This window comes from Acinonyx jubatus, chromosome A3 (genome assembly GCF_027475565.1).
Source record: "Acinonyx jubatus isolate Ajub_Pintada_27869175 chromosome A3, VMU_Ajub_asm_v1.0, whole genome shotgun sequence".
NCBI lineage: Eukaryota > Metazoa > Chordata > Mammalia > Carnivora > Felidae > Acinonyx > Acinonyx jubatus.
Window position 1 is genome coordinate 90550821 of NC_069388.1, and position 19461 is coordinate 90570281.

The following is a 19461-nucleotide window of genomic DNA, read 5'->3' on the forward strand; positions in this document are numbered from 1 at the left end:
TCTCCCTCCCTCCACAAACCTAAAAATATATAACCAATTACTCCTTACAACCCCAGGGCAGCTCTTTTTGCCCAGGGGTCCTGTCCCCAAGCTTTAATGAAATCACCTTTTTGCACCAAAGACATCTCAAGAATTCTTTCTTAGCCATTTGCTCAAGAACCTCATTAATGCCAACTGCTTTTTTGAGATTAATAAGCTTTAACATGTTAAGAAATAGTCCTTTGCATGATAGTTTACTAAATATAAACTTTTTAAAGCCAGGAATGAATCACAAATGAAATTTTAAATGCCCTTTTAGGGGCATCTATAAAAATGATCATACTTCCTATCTCATTTATATCCTCATTTCTTAAGTAAACTCTATTTGGGCAGGATGTAATTATAGCACAGGGCTGGGTTATATTTGTTTATGTTTTATTTACAATTTAGGCAACTATGCTCATAATGAGATTGGTTTATGATTTGATTGTTTTTTCTTTGCAGTCTCAATAGAATTTACCCCTAAAGTCTTGTCAGTTCAGTGAAAGGTTTGGGGGACATTTGCCAATACTCACCCTTTCCAGCTTAACATGATTGTAATGTCCTTTAGGTTTGCTGTGATTTTATTGAATGAGTTTGAAAACCCCCATATTTCTTAGAAAATCAGCCCTGAAGTGATAAAATTCAGGAACAGAGTTGTAAGGATCCATTTGGTGAATGCTGGGATGCTGGGATGCGACTCCAATCCCCATCACAATGGAAGGACTAATGCTCCTGGCTGCTGGGAATGCAGGAGGCTACAGCCCTCAGCTCTTAGCCCTCTTAGCCAGGGCTGAGGTGAGCTGTTTCACCCAAGGCCATGCCATCTTCCTGAGGCAGCTCATGATCAGTGACTTAACATAGAGATGTGAAGGACCAGCCCTTGCACCCCAAGTAGTGACAGATCTGGGTGGTCATCCCAGTTTCAGAACACCTTGCAGGGTCAGCTAGGGTCTTCACTGGGACTCCACTGAGACTCCACCTCTTCCTCTGCCTAGTGTCATTTTTACTTTTCCTTTCCTTGGGTATTGTCCCCAAGAGCATTCCTTCGCCATCTTCCTGTGCACCCATCCCCATCTCAGAATCAGAAGCCCAACCTTCAACAGGGGTCAACATTTTTATTTAAAAAAAAATTCTTCCTTACTTCCTTATATATTTAGATTTCTTGGTTTTTCTTGTAATTTACTTTCATAGCCTTTAAAACAGATAGTTAGGCTTAAGTATAAAGTTGACTAGATTTATTACTGTTATCACTTTTAAAGCATGTAATGTAAATACTTTAAATTGATTTCATTCTAAAGATTTTTGTTTCTCTGTTCCACTGTTTTTATGAACATCACTAAACATTGCTGGATGGCAGTGTCTTAAGGCACCACTGTATACTCTGTGTCCATTGAGGGCCACACCTACTTAGAGGCAGGTTTAATTTCCACTCATTGCTTAGGGCTCAGGGCCTCTGGATACTAATAAACTAGTCTGGAATAAACAGTCTTTGAGCAAGGCCAGAACATTCTTCTCACATGTATGGAACATATTCAGATCAGGTTTGCTTTTGTCGGGATTGGTTCAAGGTTGATTTTCTTTTTGTTCTAGAGCATTGAAAGATGTCATGAAACCTCAGTGACATACTTTATAAAGGGCTTTATCCTCAGGAGGCATGGTGAAGCATCTATGGTTTTATGCTAAGTGTAGCAGAGGTGGTTCAGATGAACTTAGTGACTCTTCCAGACATAGGTGGACCTCGTAGGAATACTGTTTTTTCTTCACAGCTCAGTACTCTCTTCCCAGGAAGCTTGCTAGAGTGAACAAGAACATTGTGCTTAACACACACACACACACACACACACACATGCACACACACACACACACACACACGCACACACACACACACAGACAAAGACAGAGACAGAGAACACTAAAAGGACTTACAATGTCCACTCCCCAACTGCAGAAGAGAAGAGACAACCACTGCATTTTATGGTCTCTTTTATTTATTAGAATCTTGGAGAGTAGGCTGCTTCCTCTTTAAAGTAACTTGCAGTCTTCTTTTGCTATACAGCTTAGGCGAAGTAGAAGCAAAGACAAGATTCAGGAACCCTGTTCACTGATGATTTTTGGATTTCGGATGAGCAGTGTCGATGGGGAAGGAGGAGGCTCAAACCAAGTCTTTCTTGAGGAGATAGTCCCATAGGCGGAACAGAGGCAGACTCCGTTGGAGGGCCTCACTTGTTGGAGAGATGACAGATGGGTGTTTGAAGCAAACAATGCAGTGTGACTTACGGTAAGTCCCATGAAAGCCATGCAGAAAGTAAGCATGAAAGGGGTTCAGAGAGGTTTAAGGATTATTCATTAGTTTGAATTGCATGGAGACAATTGTCTATAGTTCTTCCATCTAGCAATACCTTTTCTATTAACCTTATCTGTGGGTAGCCAAGCACCTAATACTGTTTCCATGTTACCTCATCACCTCTGGCTAATCTCTAGAGATTCATATGGTAATTGGTGATTTTTGGACCAGCTTCTTCAAGTGGATTTCTTCTTTAATAATCAGGACAACAGCTTTTACCACTTTTTTTTTTGCTATAATCTTGCTTTTGTAATTATGGCAGAGGAATCTCAATAACCAACACAGTCTTTCTTAGGATGGAAATCTAAACTGAATTCAGGTAAGTTGCTCTGAATTTCAGTTGTTTCCTCTTCTTCATAATGGGGATAATAATAACCTTATAGAGTTTTTCTGAGCTTTCAAAAAGATAAAGTGTGTTGAGGTGACATGTAAAAGTGTTTACAGCTAGTTGAACTTGATTTTAGTGAGGGCAAGCAATGAAAACCTCAAGCATGCAGATTGCATGAAATACTGCTTCTCTTCCTTTACTATCTCCTTATGCTTTTCTTCATACATGAAGTACTTGGTGCGTAGTGAAGGATGTCTATTCCTTTTCTTCCCTCATGTTTCATCTAGGCTGGGTCCCATTTATGCCAACCGTCTAATGACATCTGATATATAGTTACAGAAATGCTAAATAGCAACCTTATACTTGTATTTCACTCTATACTTTTAAATGTGTTTTATGCTTTAATTAACACAGTATGCAATTAAAATTTTGAGAATGTAATGTCATTCCTATTATGGAGGTGAGGAGAAGAAGACTCAGCAAAGTTAAGTGACTTTTCTAAGGTCACACAGACAGTAAGAAAGTAGAAGACCTGAGATCAAACACGCCCTGGTTCTTTGCTTATAGCCCCATTCAATTTTCAGGATGGCCACTGCCCCACACTTGTGCTGTGTGGTGCATCTGGAAAGGCGATATTACAGAAGAAGCCAAGTGAACCCAGATTTTGAGATCACCCTCCCTTGAGGGCTAGGTGTCCATGCTGTGGAATCTCTACCTCCCTAAGACTCCAAGCTCTTAATGTTAGAGGAGAGATAGCACCTTCACTCCTGAGTACATCAGACGTGAATGATGATGTGATGTCATCACCTGCTGGCACAGGCATAAGAGCGAGCATTTCTGGGAATGGTCACTCTCAAATTTGGACAGATTCTTTTAGGTCCAGGAAGGAAATCGCAGCTTCAGGGTAAAGGACAATGCAGATCCAAGGTAAGGTGAGTGAGCAATGAGGCTTCAGCGTTCAACATGAGAGAGGGGGGCAAAGGAGGTGGATTTGTGGCTTTGCACAAGTGATGCAGAAGATATGCATCTGACCGAAACCAATGAAGAGTTCTTAATAAAAAATGGAACCTGAATCTGATCCAGATTCTAGATCTAATGACCAGTTTGCAGAAAACGAGGGAGACAGAAGAACGTGTTAAAAAAAAAAAGGTAACATGGAGATGTGAGCGACAAAATCCAGCATCTGAGAATATTGATAAGGCATGTAATCTGATTTACTCAGAAAATAAATTGCAAGGAGACAGAAGGGCAGGGAAACCTATAGATTAAAAGACACTTGAGGGACACAGCAAGCAATGGGATGCATGAGCTTTAGGCAGGTTTTTACATCAAACTTCAAATACAAGCAACACGTTTGTGAAGAAATGGGAAAATTTGAAAGTTGACTATATATTTGATAGGCTGAAGCACTTATTTTTAATTTATAAGTAGGAAAAATAGATACAACACACCTCCTCATTGTGAGCATGCCAGAAGGGAAGTTGGGTTGATTGATCAAACAACTTTCAGAGATGCCTCCAGGTCCCGCATCGAGTGGCCATCTGTGATACTCAGGCCGCGCTATAATTCAATAGAACATATGAGGGGAAAACGCTCTGAGGAATTGCTCAAGCATATGAAGAGTTGGGCAGGGGCTCTACAGAATGGTAAGTTTCTTGCTGTATGACAACCTCTCAGATCATCACCTGTGATTTTCCCAATATCCTGGACTCAGAATACATATTTATAAATTTTTTCCATTTGTTGTCCTCATTGTTTGTTTCTTATTTTCTCTTCCACTCTTTTTTCCCCTTCTCTGGTTTCAGTTGATGATTTTATACAATTCCATTTCCTCTCCTTTTACCATATCAATTATACTCTTTAACAGTATTTTTAGGGGCACCTGGTGGCTCAGCTGGTTAAGCTTCCGACTCTTGGTTTCAGCTCAGGTAATGATCTCATGGTTCGTGGGCTCGAGCCTCATCATCAGGCTCTGTGCCAGTAGCCAGGAGCCTACTTGGGATTCTGTCTCTGCCCCTCCCCCACTCTCTCTCTCTCAAAAATAAAATAACTAAACTTAAAAATAGTCTTAATGGTTGACCCAGAATTTGAAATATATACATAACTAATGTAAGTCCACTTTTTAAATAACACTGTACTGCCTCGTGTTGTGAAGTACTTTATTTTTCTTAAAACTTTTTAAAATATTTATTCATTTTGAGAGAGAGAGAGAGAGAGAGAGAGAGAGAGAGAGAGACAGACCATGAGTGGAGTAAGGGCAGAGAGAGAGGGAGACACAGATGTTGTTAAGTACTTTCTAACAGTACATTCCCGATTCATCTCTCCCTACAATATTGCTGTCATTGATTTCACTTTCCATCAGCTCTAATCACTGAATACATTGTTGCTATTGCTGTTTTGAATAAACTGTTACTTGTTAGATTAAGAATAAGAAAAGTAAAAGACTTTTTGTACCGAATGTGTTCCTTTCCTAATGCTCTTTCTTTATCTGGATCCAAATTTCTGACCTGTATTATTTTTCTTCTCTCTAAAGAAGTTCTTTTACCATTTCAACATTTATAAGTAGAAAAACATAGGGCATGGAGATTTTTAACATTTGAAAATTAGACGTAGCCCCTTATAGAATAAATCCATGCATGTTTGCCATTATGTGGCAGGTATTTTACTTCTTATTTTTTTGTGTGCGTGGGCTTTTTTTTTTTAAGCACAAGGGAATTTAGAGCACAAAATAAAGACAAAGTGAAAAAAAGAGAAAGAACAAGAAAACCTAAAACCAAAAAAAGCAGAGGATAACAGCAGAGGACCAAAAGTGTTCCTTGTTTCCATGATTACCAGGCCACATTCTGAGTGTCCCTTCTCATTGGATGTGGTTACAGAAGCACCCTGTGGGGTGGTTGGCCATTCTGTCTCTTGTTGCCCTGTTCTGCTTGGTTAGGCATCTGTCTTATATTTTCACATCCTATTCCGATTCCTTCTGGAGTGATTTCTGTACCACCTATAGGAGTGAAGAAGCCGACCCAGAGGAGAGGCTTCCTATGAATGTTTACTGCATGCAAATAGACTTGGAGTGAAGAGGTTCAGAGAACTCTAAAGAGTGGGTAAAAACGTGAACATTAAATTCTACTTTTTATTCTTACCTTTGCTTTCTCTAAAAATGTTTTAAAAGTTTTTAAACCTGTCAGGGTGATACCAGTCTCCTCGATAAATTGGTAAGATGATCTCTTTGGAAGTAGTTGCAAATTATTTTAAAATTTTTGAGCAGAACTATTTAGCATGGCTCCGTTATCATGGTAGAATTTATTTATAATAAACTTTGATATGTCGACATTTTATGTTTAAGTAAGGTTAAAACATTCAAATTGTAATCCTTCAAAGAATGAAATAGCTGGAACTTGCAGTCCAGAATTTCTTTCTTTCTTCATCCTTCCCTCCCACCCTCCCTCTCTTCTTTCCTTCCATTCTTTCTTTCTAAATACTTTCTGTAGAAGAAAGTTCCTTATTTCTAACAAGCAAAGGCTTAGATGAAATAGTAACTCATTATTATTACCATGCAGTCAGATGAAATTCCTCTCATCTCATTCGGTCAATACCATTAACCTTTCAACTTCAGTGGCAAATCCAGCCATAGAGATTCTCTCACCATAACACTGCACACCTCAGACAGCACCAGAGGGATGTGCAGCTTTTGGCGGCATGTAAATTAGAACTGTGGTCCCTCGACAGACTGGTCTGAAATGAGACTGCCTTTGATAATGAGAACTTCAATTTATATGTTGCTTTACCTCCTGAGGATTTGGAAAAGAAACTCCTGATACATTATTATTTGAAAAAAGGCTGAAAACATGAAGGTCTATGCTAATATCCCCACAAGATATTAATGAGCAATGTCTGTGAGCAAAACAGAGAACACCCACATTTTACTAAATTTTTGCATTTTTAATACACCAACAACACATTTTTGGAGCATATTCTCGATAGTAAATGACACAAAAGGGATAATTTGTTTATTTCTCCATTACACTCCTTGAAATGACAAGTCCCCTTCCTACATAGGGGTCACCACGGCTGACCCCGCTGTTTGCTTCCAGATATCAGGTTAACAATTTATTTGGGGCAAGCATCCAGAAGAAATGTTTGATAATGTGTTTACTAAGGAACCACATTTAGATAGGCTTTTTAGGGATATTTGTGCTTTTTTTTAATGTTTATTTATTTTGAGAGAGAGAAAGAGAGAGAGAGAGAGAGAGACTGAGAATCCTAAGAAGGCTGCATGCAGTCAACACAGAGTCAGATGCAGGGCTCGATACCACAAACCCTGAGATCATGACCTGAGCTGAAATCAAGAGTCAGATGCTCAACTGACTGAGCCACCCAGGCTACCCAGGACATTTGCGTTTCAACAGCTCTGTGTCAAATGGTAACTAATGAATAGTGAATGGGAGAGGGAGTAAGTCAACTGGGTGCAAAAGTTAGAAGAAAGACAAGCTTAGAAAAGAAGAAATGGAGAGCATGTACATTATAAAAGAAAAATTCTAATATTTTAATGTGATTATCTTAACATGACATATCAAAAATCTTTCATTAGTTTCCAAGGCATGACCAAAATGAAAAAAATAATTTGATCACAGTGGAAAACTAAGCGATCTCACATGGTCCCAGCTACCGAGGCGTCTGAAAACATCAGGAAACTGTAGAAAACTCATTCGTATCCTTTTGTTATAACGCTGCAATGAACATTGTTCAGATCCTTGGCATGGCATTTTTTCCACCCCTGTGTTTCCTGTAATGAACATGAACCCACTCAGGAGATATTTTTAACTCAATAAAATTGTTTTAAAAGTAAAGAAACACCTCCAACTCTGACCGCAAACTTGATGTATTTAATCTTGAAAGGCAAACAGCTCTGGGGAGTCTTTCTTTTTTCCCTTTATTTAGCCTCTGGGGAGCAATTCACCCTTACAGAAGTGACAAATTTTAGAACCATTACAAGGAGAAGACTGATAGCTGAGAATAGAAGATACTATTTGAGCGATTGTGGATTTAGAGTAAATGTTGCTCTTTATTTATTTGTGTCTAGACAGAGCTAAGAAAAGTGTATATTTGCCATCAAAATCAACGGTGCACAATGAAATCTTCCAGTAAATAAGAAAGCAGCTGAGCACCAGTGTCCTCCCTACCTCTGCCCCTCTCCTTACCCCAAATCCTGACGTAAGAAACATTGCAAATAGGGAAGAGTTGTATCATTTCTGGAATCTGTAAAAAAAAAAAAAAAAAAAGCACTCAGGAATTTCTGACATGGTGCAGAAGGTGCTGTTAAGGACAATAGCATAATGGACTCATAATCCAGGTGATCCAAGTCCCAACCTGCATCTATCATTAATTAATGGAATCTAGGGCAAATATTATCTTTATTAGCACTGTTGTTACTATTTAGTAGTAGTAGTAATAGTATATTAATTCACCTCCCTTTAAAAGAGTTTGGCTTCTGGGAATCATGTAAAAGAAAGTCCACATTATACGAACAAACAGTAGTTTGATATGGGGAATGATGTCTCTGATGGTAGCAGATGCTTCTGGAAAGGTGTCTGTACTCTAACAAGTATCTGTCATAGTATAGCAGAAAGCTGCACCTGGAAGGATTAAGGAGACACTAAACGGAGCCTATGGTGGAAGGCTCGGGGCAAGATAGCCACATAAATCGGGGTGGGGGGACAGTGGTGGCTGAGTTGAAGAGAAGTTTCCCAACAGCAGCAAATATTCCCTGTACACTCTGAGTGGGTGAGGGATAGGGGAGCTGGCATTCGTGGACATATGAGACAGCAGTAAGGAAAGGGTCACTTGCAAAACTGACCGCAGGATGGAGATCTGGCCGATCTGACATTTCACTCAGAACTTTTATCCAACAGGGGTGCCTGGGTGGTGCAGTTGGTTAAGTGTGTGACTCTTCATTTAAGCTCAGGTCATGATCTCACGGTTTGTGAATTTGAGCCCGGCATCGGGATCTGCACTGACAGCCAGAGCCTGCTTGGGATTCTCTCTCTCCCTCTCTTTATGCCCCTCCCCCACTCATGGGCATGCTCTCTCTCTCTCTCTCTCTCTCAAAAATAAATAAACATTAAAAAAAAGTTTCATCCAACAGAGATAAAGACCTCTTCTGTACAGATTCTTCCAAGCTGTAACATAGGTTGCAGCCATTTTTTAGTTTCTTCCTTCCTTTTGTTTGAATCCTGTTAATTTCAGCCTGTCTCAGGAATGGGATTGTGCAAATTCATATGTCCTTTCCCATTTTTCCAGAAGTTTTAGTGTCTCTCTTTTGAGGTCCAACTAACAATAAGATATTTCCTGCATTTCCAAGATGTTTTTCCGTTCTGTTGTTTTTGTTCATAGTTGAACACACAGATAGTTGGCTTAGATTCAAAGGTCCAATTTGCCTCCAATTGAGGATTCAGATTCAACAATTTGTTGTGCTTAATGATTTCCATATTTTTCTCAATTGTATTAACTTCATATGTTTCTTTTCACTACTATCAGCATATTCATTTTTCTATTTTGCTTACGAAAATAGGAAATAAGAACAAAATGTTATAAAAGAGAATTCTCCAATAATTTTAGACACAGAAAACTTTTCAAATGAGTATTATCCTAATGAATCATTAACTCAGATGATCTGAGAGGCAATATAGACATAATAGTGGTTAAGATCACAGATCCTGAAGTCAATTTGCAGCTTTCACTTTTTAACTGTGTAATCTTGGGTATTTTATTTAGCCTCCCAGTTTCTTAGTTTCTTTATATATGAAGCAGGAATGGTAATAGATAGTAATAACTAGGTGGATAGAGTTGTTGTTGGGATTAATGAGTTAATATATGTCAGGCTCTAAGAATAGTACTCTGCTCATTATAAGAGATATGCTATTTTTTTTTATTATTGGCATTACCCCAATTCCAATAATTAACAGAAATAAAAATAAAGTTATTTTGGTTGATGTAAGGATTTCAAGAATTTATTTTGTATTGATGAAAGTAAAGTTTACACTTTTTTTTTCTTTCTCTTTTTGCTTCCAAATACCTAACTATTATCCTGGTACTTTTATTAAAATTTTATTTTTGTTAACTTTTTATGTTCATGTTAATTCTAAGTTGTTTTATATCCAGTGGCATTAAAAAAGCAGTGGTTTTTAAACTTTGTATCTTTTTGCTACATAAATAATGTATGTTCATTTTAAAGTTTATTTATTTATTTTGAGAGAGGGAGAGGCAGTGTGAACGGGGCAGGGACAGAGAGAGAGGGAGACAGAGAATCCCAAGGAGGCTCCACACTGCCAGTGCAGAGCCTGATGTGGGGCTCGAATTCATGAGCTGTGAGATCCTGACCTGAGCTGAAATCAAGAGTTGGATGCTCAACAGACTGAGCTACCCAGGCACCGTTAATGTATGTTCATTTTAAAAGAAGCACAAACACATATGAAGTAAAAGCATATCTCTCATATTCCAACATTCAGAAACATTTATGTTTATTTGTCTATCAGGATGAATTAGGTTATTCTGTGGTTAAAGAAACCCTGACAACTCAGAGTTTTAAGTGGTTTAAGCCATTTTAAACAGCGGTTTATTTCATTCTGTCACTATATATCCATCTCAGTCAGCTGGGGCCTCTGGTCTGCTGTATCCGCCTCAAGAGGCAGAACCCAAAAGTTGTATCCCTTTGCATTATTTAGCTAAAAGTTTAGGATGTCTGATTAATGTGGACTAGTCTGTATGTGTCTTAGTCAGTTCAGGCTGTTCTACCAAGAAAACCATAGACCGGGGGGCTTAAACAACAAACATTTATTTCTCATAGTTCTGGAGTCTGGGAAGGCCAAGATCAAGGTCCTGGCAGATTTGGTGATTGGTGAGGGGCATCTTCCTGGTTTGTAGACAGCCACCTTCTTGCTTTACAATCACGTGGCAGAGAGACAGAATATGCTCTCATCTCTTCTTAGAAGGACACTTATCCCATCATGGGAGCTCCATACTCGAATTACCTCCCATTGGCTCTATCTCTAAACACCATTACATTGAAGATTAGGGCTTCAACATGTGAATTTGGGGAGGACACAAACATTTAGACCATAGCAGTTCTTCCGGTCTAGCGGTCATTCCTTTTGATGCAAAGACCCACAGATACTCACAGTTCTTTCTGGATATATAATCTTATGAATTTGTGATGCATCTTTACACTACCACTCTTGATCTCCGCATCTTCTGTGATTTCATTGTGGGTAGCTTGAGTTTACTGAGCTTCAGAGAGAAAGCTACACTTAGTCACATGGCTCTTAACCACTTTGTCAAATTAAAGGACTTACTACTGCCAATCCTTTGTTTGATCTTCATATATATATCAAATATATATATATATATATACATATATACATACAAATATATATACATATATACATATATATGTGTATATATATATGTATATATGTATATATATACTTAAAGATTTTGTTTCTTTAAGTAATCTCTACACCCACTGTGGGGCTTAAATTTACAACACCGAGATTAAGAGTCACATGCTCTACTGACTGAGCCAGCCAGGTGCCCTGCTTTTTATTTTAATAGAAATTAATGAATTGAGAAATTTGAATAAGGGGATAGTAACTATACCCTTGACTTGATCTTAGGTTTTTATTTTTATTTTTTAAAAAATGTTTATTTATTTGGATAGAGAGAGAGAGAGAGCGCACGCACACAAAGGAAGAGCAGACAAAGAGGGAGAGAGCGAATCCCAAGCAGCCTCCACACTGCTAGCACAGAGCCTGACTCTCACGAACTGTGAGATCATGACCTGATCCGAAACCAAGAATCAGATGCTCAATGGACTGAGCCGCCCGGGTGCCTCGATCCTGGGTTTTAATAGAACACTCTCGGCATACCCCATGCCACCACTAGTTTTGGGTTGAGAAGCACTTGCCTCTGAACTCTGTGAATCTCTGAATTTGTGAACTCTTGTGTTCCCATTAATTCTCTGCTTACAAACTAATTATTTCCTGAAATTATCTTTTGCTTATGTTACTTTTCCAAACAGAGCCGGCAGTTAACCAGCACATATGCTACCAACATTTTGTTTTCTCTCCTTTCCTCCTAGAGCCTTAGTTTGTTAGGAACATGTTCTGCCTTCTAAGAACTACAGGTGACAATTCAATCTCTGCATAAGGTGGACCACCATGTTTTCAGTCTCCAATATTAGTGTCCTCAAATCCCACTCTTGAACCCTAATGCAATGACACAGATGTGAGAACTAATGGTTGTAGCTGTATCTGACTACTGTTACTCTTTGTATCAGTAAAGGTAGCCTAGGTTATGCTGTGGTAATAAATAGCCTCTGTGGTTTTACTAGAAAAGGTTTGTGTCTTGCTCTCCCCCCATGTGCCCCATAGGTCAGTGGAAGGTTCTTTGCATTATCCTCCCTTGTACTCCACACTGCCGGGCAACTGTAATCAGGAGTGTTTCTAGTCACCATGAAAGAGGGGAAAAGAGCATGGCTTATTCACACTAGCTCTTACAAACACAAAGGAAAATAACCACCCATGATTCCACCAGTCAAGGTAAATTACATGGCTACTCTAACTTCAGGGGATCAAGAAATGAAATAAATCCATGTACCTGAGAATAGAACTAGAATTCTCAAATTTGTCTTCTTCCTCTCACCCCTTCTCTCCTTCTCTTCCCCTCTTTTCCTTTCTCTCTCTCCCCAACCCTGCCTTTGATCTGTATGCCATTTACTTATGTATTATAACTTTACTGAATATTTTTTAGAGTAGTTTCCCATCTGTGTTCTTCCAAATCATAGTGAGACCTCAGAAATTGGGGTAGGGTGTAGTTAAGGGAGGTACCATCCACGCAGGGCTGTGGCCCCCAAATTCAGCTCAGGTATACTACCCGTGGTATCTTTCTTTTTAGGCACAATCCTCCAATAATGAATTCCCAACATTTCATGGGTGTTTATTCATTCTGGTCTTTTCTTTCCAATTAACTTAGTTTGCTGGTAAAAGTCCAATGAACTACAGATGACTGACCCACCAAAATATGGCCAAAGATTACTTCTGGTTACTGGAATAATGGGTGAATATTTTCTTACATTCATCTGTATTTTCTAGGGGCTCTGTATTGAGTAGCCTTGAATCTGCATGACAGTAAACCCTTGACAGTTTTATGATGAGAACATGTTAAAGAATAAAGTATAAAATACTTGGAAATTGAGTCACTCTAGCCTCCTTTCTATCCCTGAAAATTAGAAAATAATAGCTTTGTGAAATGGCTTAAAAGAGGTGAGGAAAGAAGCATTTAGACCAGAAATTACTTCCAAATTAAACTCAAAATATAAATATTGGAGTAGCATTGCACAAATTCCATCTGGAGGAGGAAGCTCCTATATCTTACACTTATATCAGTGGACTTGCTATGGCTATGTTTTGTGTAAATATAAATTGAATTCTTGCAGCAGGCAGGTCACTGTATTTGCTGATGCATAATGAGGGTGCTCAAACTTAGACTGTTTATCCCCTGGAGTCTCATTAAACTAAATATACTTGCCTTAAGACACCTGCCTTTGGGCAGTTGCAATAGAAATAAAATCAGATTCATTTCCCATCTTGATAAATTGGCATTAACTACTACTTTATCTGAAATAGGCTTGATAATTAGTGTCTCTGATTACATGGAGAAAACTGTTGAATCTTTTAGAATGCTTTGAAAAAAATGCAGGCTTTCTAAATTTGCTGCAGTTGAGGGAGGAGATTTGAAAGCCCTGAGCCAGTCATGACTGTGATGAGCATCATTAAAATAGCAATCTTTTTTTGGTAACTCATCTTGTCCCAAGTGTGATTTAAGAATATGGGAACACCTGTTCCAGGGTGGCAATTTTTACCTCGTCGCTCTAATATCCATGGAGGCTGTGAGCTGGAGAGAAAGATATGAATATTAGGAGTAAAGTGTCTAATTGAAGAATGAAGAAAAAGGATTCTTAGGAAATGGACTGGGTCCATGAGAGCGGGACCATGGTCCAGCTCTGTGTCTGGTTTGTCCATCACCAGCTGTAAATAGCTCACTTCAGGTATATTACTATCAATAACAACTGATCATGAACTGTGAGCTAAATTCCGTGCAGGCTCTGGAGAACCTGTCTCCCTCAATGCAGTAGGCAGCTGTTTCCCATGTGGGTCTTGCCAGCTTTCTAGGAAGCAGACAGAAAGCAGAGCCAGCCCTTGCTGCTCCAGAGTTTCACAAAACTTTCTCTTCACAAAACTTTCTCTTCTGGTCTCTCATCTACTATCCCAGATAGAATTTCTATTTAGACTGTAGGGACTGTAGGGAACACTTCTTACAAGTTTCTTAAAGCTTTGTTCAACAACACATAAATTTTTCTGAGGCTTACACGTATATTGAGAGACTGGCCAGAAAATTCTATTTTCCTGACCACCAACACCCACCTGCCTTGGGGAAATAGGCACAGAGCTATGACCATGATGGGGCAATGACACAGGCAGGGAGGAAGAAATAACTTGCAAGTTCCTTGAATATAGAGAGAAAGTAAAGAAGAAAGTACTAGTGGACCAAACACACACACACACACACACACACACACACACACACACACACACACCACATAGATTGTTTTATCAAAGTAGTGTTAATGATAATAATAAGGAGCTAATGTTTCTTGAAAGCTTACTTTATTCTTGGCAACTGTAAGGAAATTCTATAACTAAGTGTTTGAGTAAACCTTCGCATCAGTGCTGTGGGTAGAGACTGCTTATACTACCTAGGCCAAGTGACCAGCAGAGCAGGGACTAGAATGGAAGTGCCTTTGACTGCAGAGCCCTGCCTTAGCCCCAGGGGTGACTTTGGTCTCTGAATTTGTGGTTGCACTATGGTAGGGTACATGGACCTTGTTCTAAAAGAAATATGGAAACTCTGGCAGGTTTCAAGAGTGTCTGTGGCATGGAAAGACTGACATTCACTGTGTGATGATTGTATGGACAGTGGTGTAGAAGATGTTGGGGGTTAGACATAAGATCCATGATCTCAACAGGTAGTGTATTGATCTGAGCCTGAGCAGGGACAATGAAGAAGGAACCTGAGAAGAGTGGATTGACTTAAAATATGTTTATAATGCAAAAGCTAAAGGATCTGGTGATTTGTTTGATTTGTGGGTTGAGGGAGAGAGAGAAATTGATTATTTCCAAGACTATGGCCTTTCCAAAAAAAAAAAAAACGTAGATAGGAAATACTATTTAATTCAATATGGCAGAGTTTTGGAAGTATTCACATTCAATCTTACAGATTAGAGCACTGTGCCTGAAGCATCTTTCATCTCTCTCAGGTGGCAGACCATGTTGTCCCTAGAATAGGTCATGTGAATCTGAAGGCTGGGACACTCTCAGGGAATCCTGCAGAAGCAGACCTAGCATAATTTTTCTCTGATTTGCTCTGTTGTGATGCTTACTCTATTTGGTGATTGTACAGATTTGTTTAACTGAAAGAGCAGTGCTTAGACCACTCTCTTCCCAAGAGATTAGTTCTTGAGCTACAACAAAAGAAGGGGCCAAGAAAAAGATAGTCTTTAGTCTCAATGCTGTATTTGGTGAAATTTTTTATTTGCTTTTTGTTTGCCACTTGATAATATTTCTGTTAGAAAACAGTGAAAGCCCATTTCTCAGAGTCCCAGAAAGGAAAGGGCAAGTGATTGGATGTCATTCCTATCAATCATCGGGGTATAAAAGAGGGAGAACAGTAGTGAACCAGATCAGGTTTACAGGGCATGATTGAAGATAACCTTTTTTTTTTTTTTTTTTTTTTTGTCAGTCTAAACTAAGGTGGGGTTAGGGGTGTAGTTTTCTCAGATGACTGCCTGGACTTTACCAACTGGGTGTGATAACATTTGATTATTACATAATATTATTTTAAGGAATATTGAATAGAACTTTCTGGAACACATTTATTTATTTGTTTATTTATTTATTTGTTTATTTATTTATTTAGCTTTGCTTTTTTACTCCTGCAAACTTTTCACTCATTACCTAATAAAAATAACCTACTAGTTCATTTCAAAAAGGCAGACTTCTGTTCAATGCAGCAACATGAACAATGCTAAGGATAATGGGCTAAAGTTGAAAGGAAGGACTAATTAAATGGCCATTCTGAATGCGGTGGAGACTCCACTCCAACCTAAGGATATCCTTTTTATGTTCTCTTATCTAAAGTCTGAATAAATCCCACTTCTGCCATTTTATTAAGAGGTAAGCAGAACTGTGGCAGGTGAAACTGTGCCAGCACTGTGCGTTATGTATTTATGCTTCTTTGGGTGCTTTATTCTATAAACTAAAGTAAGATTGAAATAGGTTTGTATATTCTGCTTTTTCCATAATATGAGCTAAAACAAGAATTATGAAGTGGGTGTGATAATGAAAATGGAGTCTGAAGTGTTCTCATGAGAAAAATGTAGGATCATTATGTGCAAACCAGGGCAATGGATAACAGATCTCCCTATTTAGGCATTTGTGTGATGGTGAGCTGAAAATGCATATAAAAACCTCTTCAGTTTGAAAAGCCAATGTAGGAAAACCCCACAGGACTAGAGCAGACTTTTTTTACTCTATCGTTTTTACCAGTTTTCTAATCGTAAAAATAATATGTATTAAGTCTAGGAATGTGGAATTTTGTGATAAAGAGGAAATGATTTCACTTACTGATTTCCCATTTTATTAAAATGGTGGGTTTTCGGGGCACCTGGGTGGCTCAGTCAGTTGAGTGTCCAACTCTTGATTTTTGTTCAGGTCATGATCCCAGGGTTGTGAGATTGAGCCCCACGTTGGGCTCCATGCTGAGCATGGAACCTGCTTCAGATTCTTTCTCTCCCTCTGCCCTCTCCTGCCTGCCTGTGTGCATCACATGGGCACGCACACACACACATGCACACACACACACACACACACACACACACACCTTCTATTTCAAAATGAAAAAAATAATTTAGAAAGTGGGTTTTAAAATTTTAATAATTTGATCCTTTTGTGCTTATATTTTCAAGCTAGTTTTTATTCATCCCCAAATCTGCAAGAACAGTGAAGACAATATTTTTGGGCTATTTTTAGATGGAAAAACTGAAACATAGGAAAAGATAAAATGTCTTGTTCAAAGTCAGAGATGCTGATAAGCTATTACATATTTATTGCTTAATTGTTACATATTATCATGGCATAAATGTTTCAAGACTTGTAAACTCTCACTCTCTTTGGACACCTGGATAGTTTTTAATTTCTTAGTAGATACTAAAACATAAATCTTTATGGATGTATATTTTGGGCCTTTAAAGACATTGTTTCCTTTTGAAATTTTCCTACAAAAAAATTCTGAAATTAAAACACAAATTCAAAACCGTTCTCCAGTAGACTTATTGAAATATTTACATTATATAGAGAGTATAAGGTGTCTCTATGCCAGGCCGTGTCCTGGGTTGTGACTTTATTATCATCACTTTTGTATTTCCAACATTGTAGTTTTTGGAACATGGTGGGTCCTTAATAACTGTAGAATAGTAATTAATGTTTATTCCTATTTGACGTTTTGGTTATAAAAGAGAGTAGTGTCATTATGTTATCTCCTGGGAAACATTAATCCACTCCCTTCATACCTTTCTGAGTGTAAAATACCAAATTTCTTTTTTTTTTCAATTATAGATTGATGCTCAATGTGAAAGCAGATTTTTGGCTAATTGAAATGGTAATCAAATGAGTTATGTTTATAGAAAACATTCCACATGGCAGTTTAATCTCATCACTACAATTAGGACCACATCATTACTTCTATTCAAATTCTCCATTTTCTTTGCCCTCCCAGCCTTTCACTTTTTTGGAATAAATATTTTCTCCAGCTAGATATTTGAGAAATTGTGCATTTTTTGCCAAGATTTATATTTCAAGGGTTTTGAAACTAATTTAAAAGTTAAAAATATAATGGCTTTTTCATTTTAGAGCAACAACAAAATGAAAAGATTTAATAATATGAGACATATATAAGAAAGGGAATGAAATGTATTGCGTTACCTTGCTATATGAAGTGCAACATTCACCAACATTTTCAGTGTTATCTTTGATTCGCCAGGAGAGATTAAATGTATTCGCATTTTTTACTGTCACATTTTCCAGTTGTCAATGCCCTTCTTCCTTTAGTGTTAAGAATTTAGCTATGTAATTTTATCCTACAAATTTTCCTCTTAGTTTTGGTGAGCTAAAACTTATACACAGTTGAAATATACAGATATTATTTATAGAGTCTGATAAATTTTGACAAGCACACACACCTATATAGCCAATATTCCAGTTAAGATACAGAACATTTCAATCACTCCAAAAAGTTCCCTCTTGCCTCTTTCCAGTCAGTCTCCATCACCCAAAGGCAACAAATGGTGGATTTCTAAAATAGATAGATTTTGTCTGTGGAATTCATATAAATGAAAGTCTGTAATATGCACTTTTTTGTCTGTCTTATTTGTTCAACATGTTTTGGAGACTTATCTATATTGTAGGAATCAGTCCATTTTTAATTAAACATTTTTTAAACAAAAGAATTAAAGGAATTTATTCACAGGAAAAAGATGTAGAATGTTGACATATAATTTTAAAAAGTCAATGATACACAGAAATGTATGCTACAATCATTAGTTCACTTTTTAAATGTATCTGTAATTCTAGTTTTGTTTATTGTCTTCTTTTTGAGTATATACCAAATTTGTTTATCCATTCTCTCATTACGACTCAATTTATTTAAACAAAAACAAAATACAAACAGTTCACTCATTTCTCCCACCTCCCACCCATCACCTCTGGCAACCACTAAACTGTTTTCTATATCTATGAGCTTGAGATATATATATATACATATGTACATATACATATATGTATATGTATACATATATGTACATATGCACATATATGTGCATATATGTGTGTGTATACATATATGTATGTGTACATACGTACACATATACACACACATATATACCCATATATGTATATATATACACACACATATATACACATATGTATATATACACACATATGTATGTACACATATATACATATATATACATATATATCATATATATACATATACATATATATGTATATATATACATATGTATATATGTATATATATACATATATATGTATATGTATATATATGATATATATGTATATATAGGTGTATTCCTCATATAAGAAAAATTATATGGTATTTGTCTTTCTCTGTCTATTTTACTTAGCATTATGCCCTTAAGGTCCACCCATGTTAATGTTGTGGGAAAATGGCAAGATTTCATTCCTTTTTGATGGTTGAATATTCTATTGTTTATTTACCACTTTTTTTTTGTCCATTCATCTATCATTGGACACTTAGGTGGTTTCTATATTTTGACTATTGTAAGTCATGATGTCATGAGCAGAGGGGAGGCATATATATTTTTGAATTAGTGTTGTGTTTTCTTTGGATAAATATCCAGAAGTGAAATTTCTAGATCGTATGGTAGTTATACTTTTAAATTTTTGAGCACCTTCCAAACTGTTTTCTACAGTGGCTGTACCAGTTTACATTCTCACCAAGAGTGCACAGTTCCCCTTGCTCCAAACCCTCACCAACATTTGTTATTTCTTTCTTTTTTTTTTTTTACACTTGTTATTTCTAGTCTTAGATAATAGCCATTCTGACAGGTGTGAGGTGATATATC

General features: G+C 37.5%; 1 long non-coding RNA gene across 1 annotated transcript in view; it reads left to right on the forward strand.

Annotated features, from left to right (window-relative positions):
* Positions 1–19461, forward strand: part of LOC128311236 (uncharacterized) — a 445841-nt gene that overhangs the window by 332708 nt on the left and 93672 nt on the right. The window contains exon 3 of the long non-coding RNA XR_008289424.1: positions 2078–2299. This is a non-coding gene — a long non-coding RNA (uncharacterized LOC128311236). The remainder of the gene's footprint in view (positions 1–2077; positions 2300–19461) is intronic.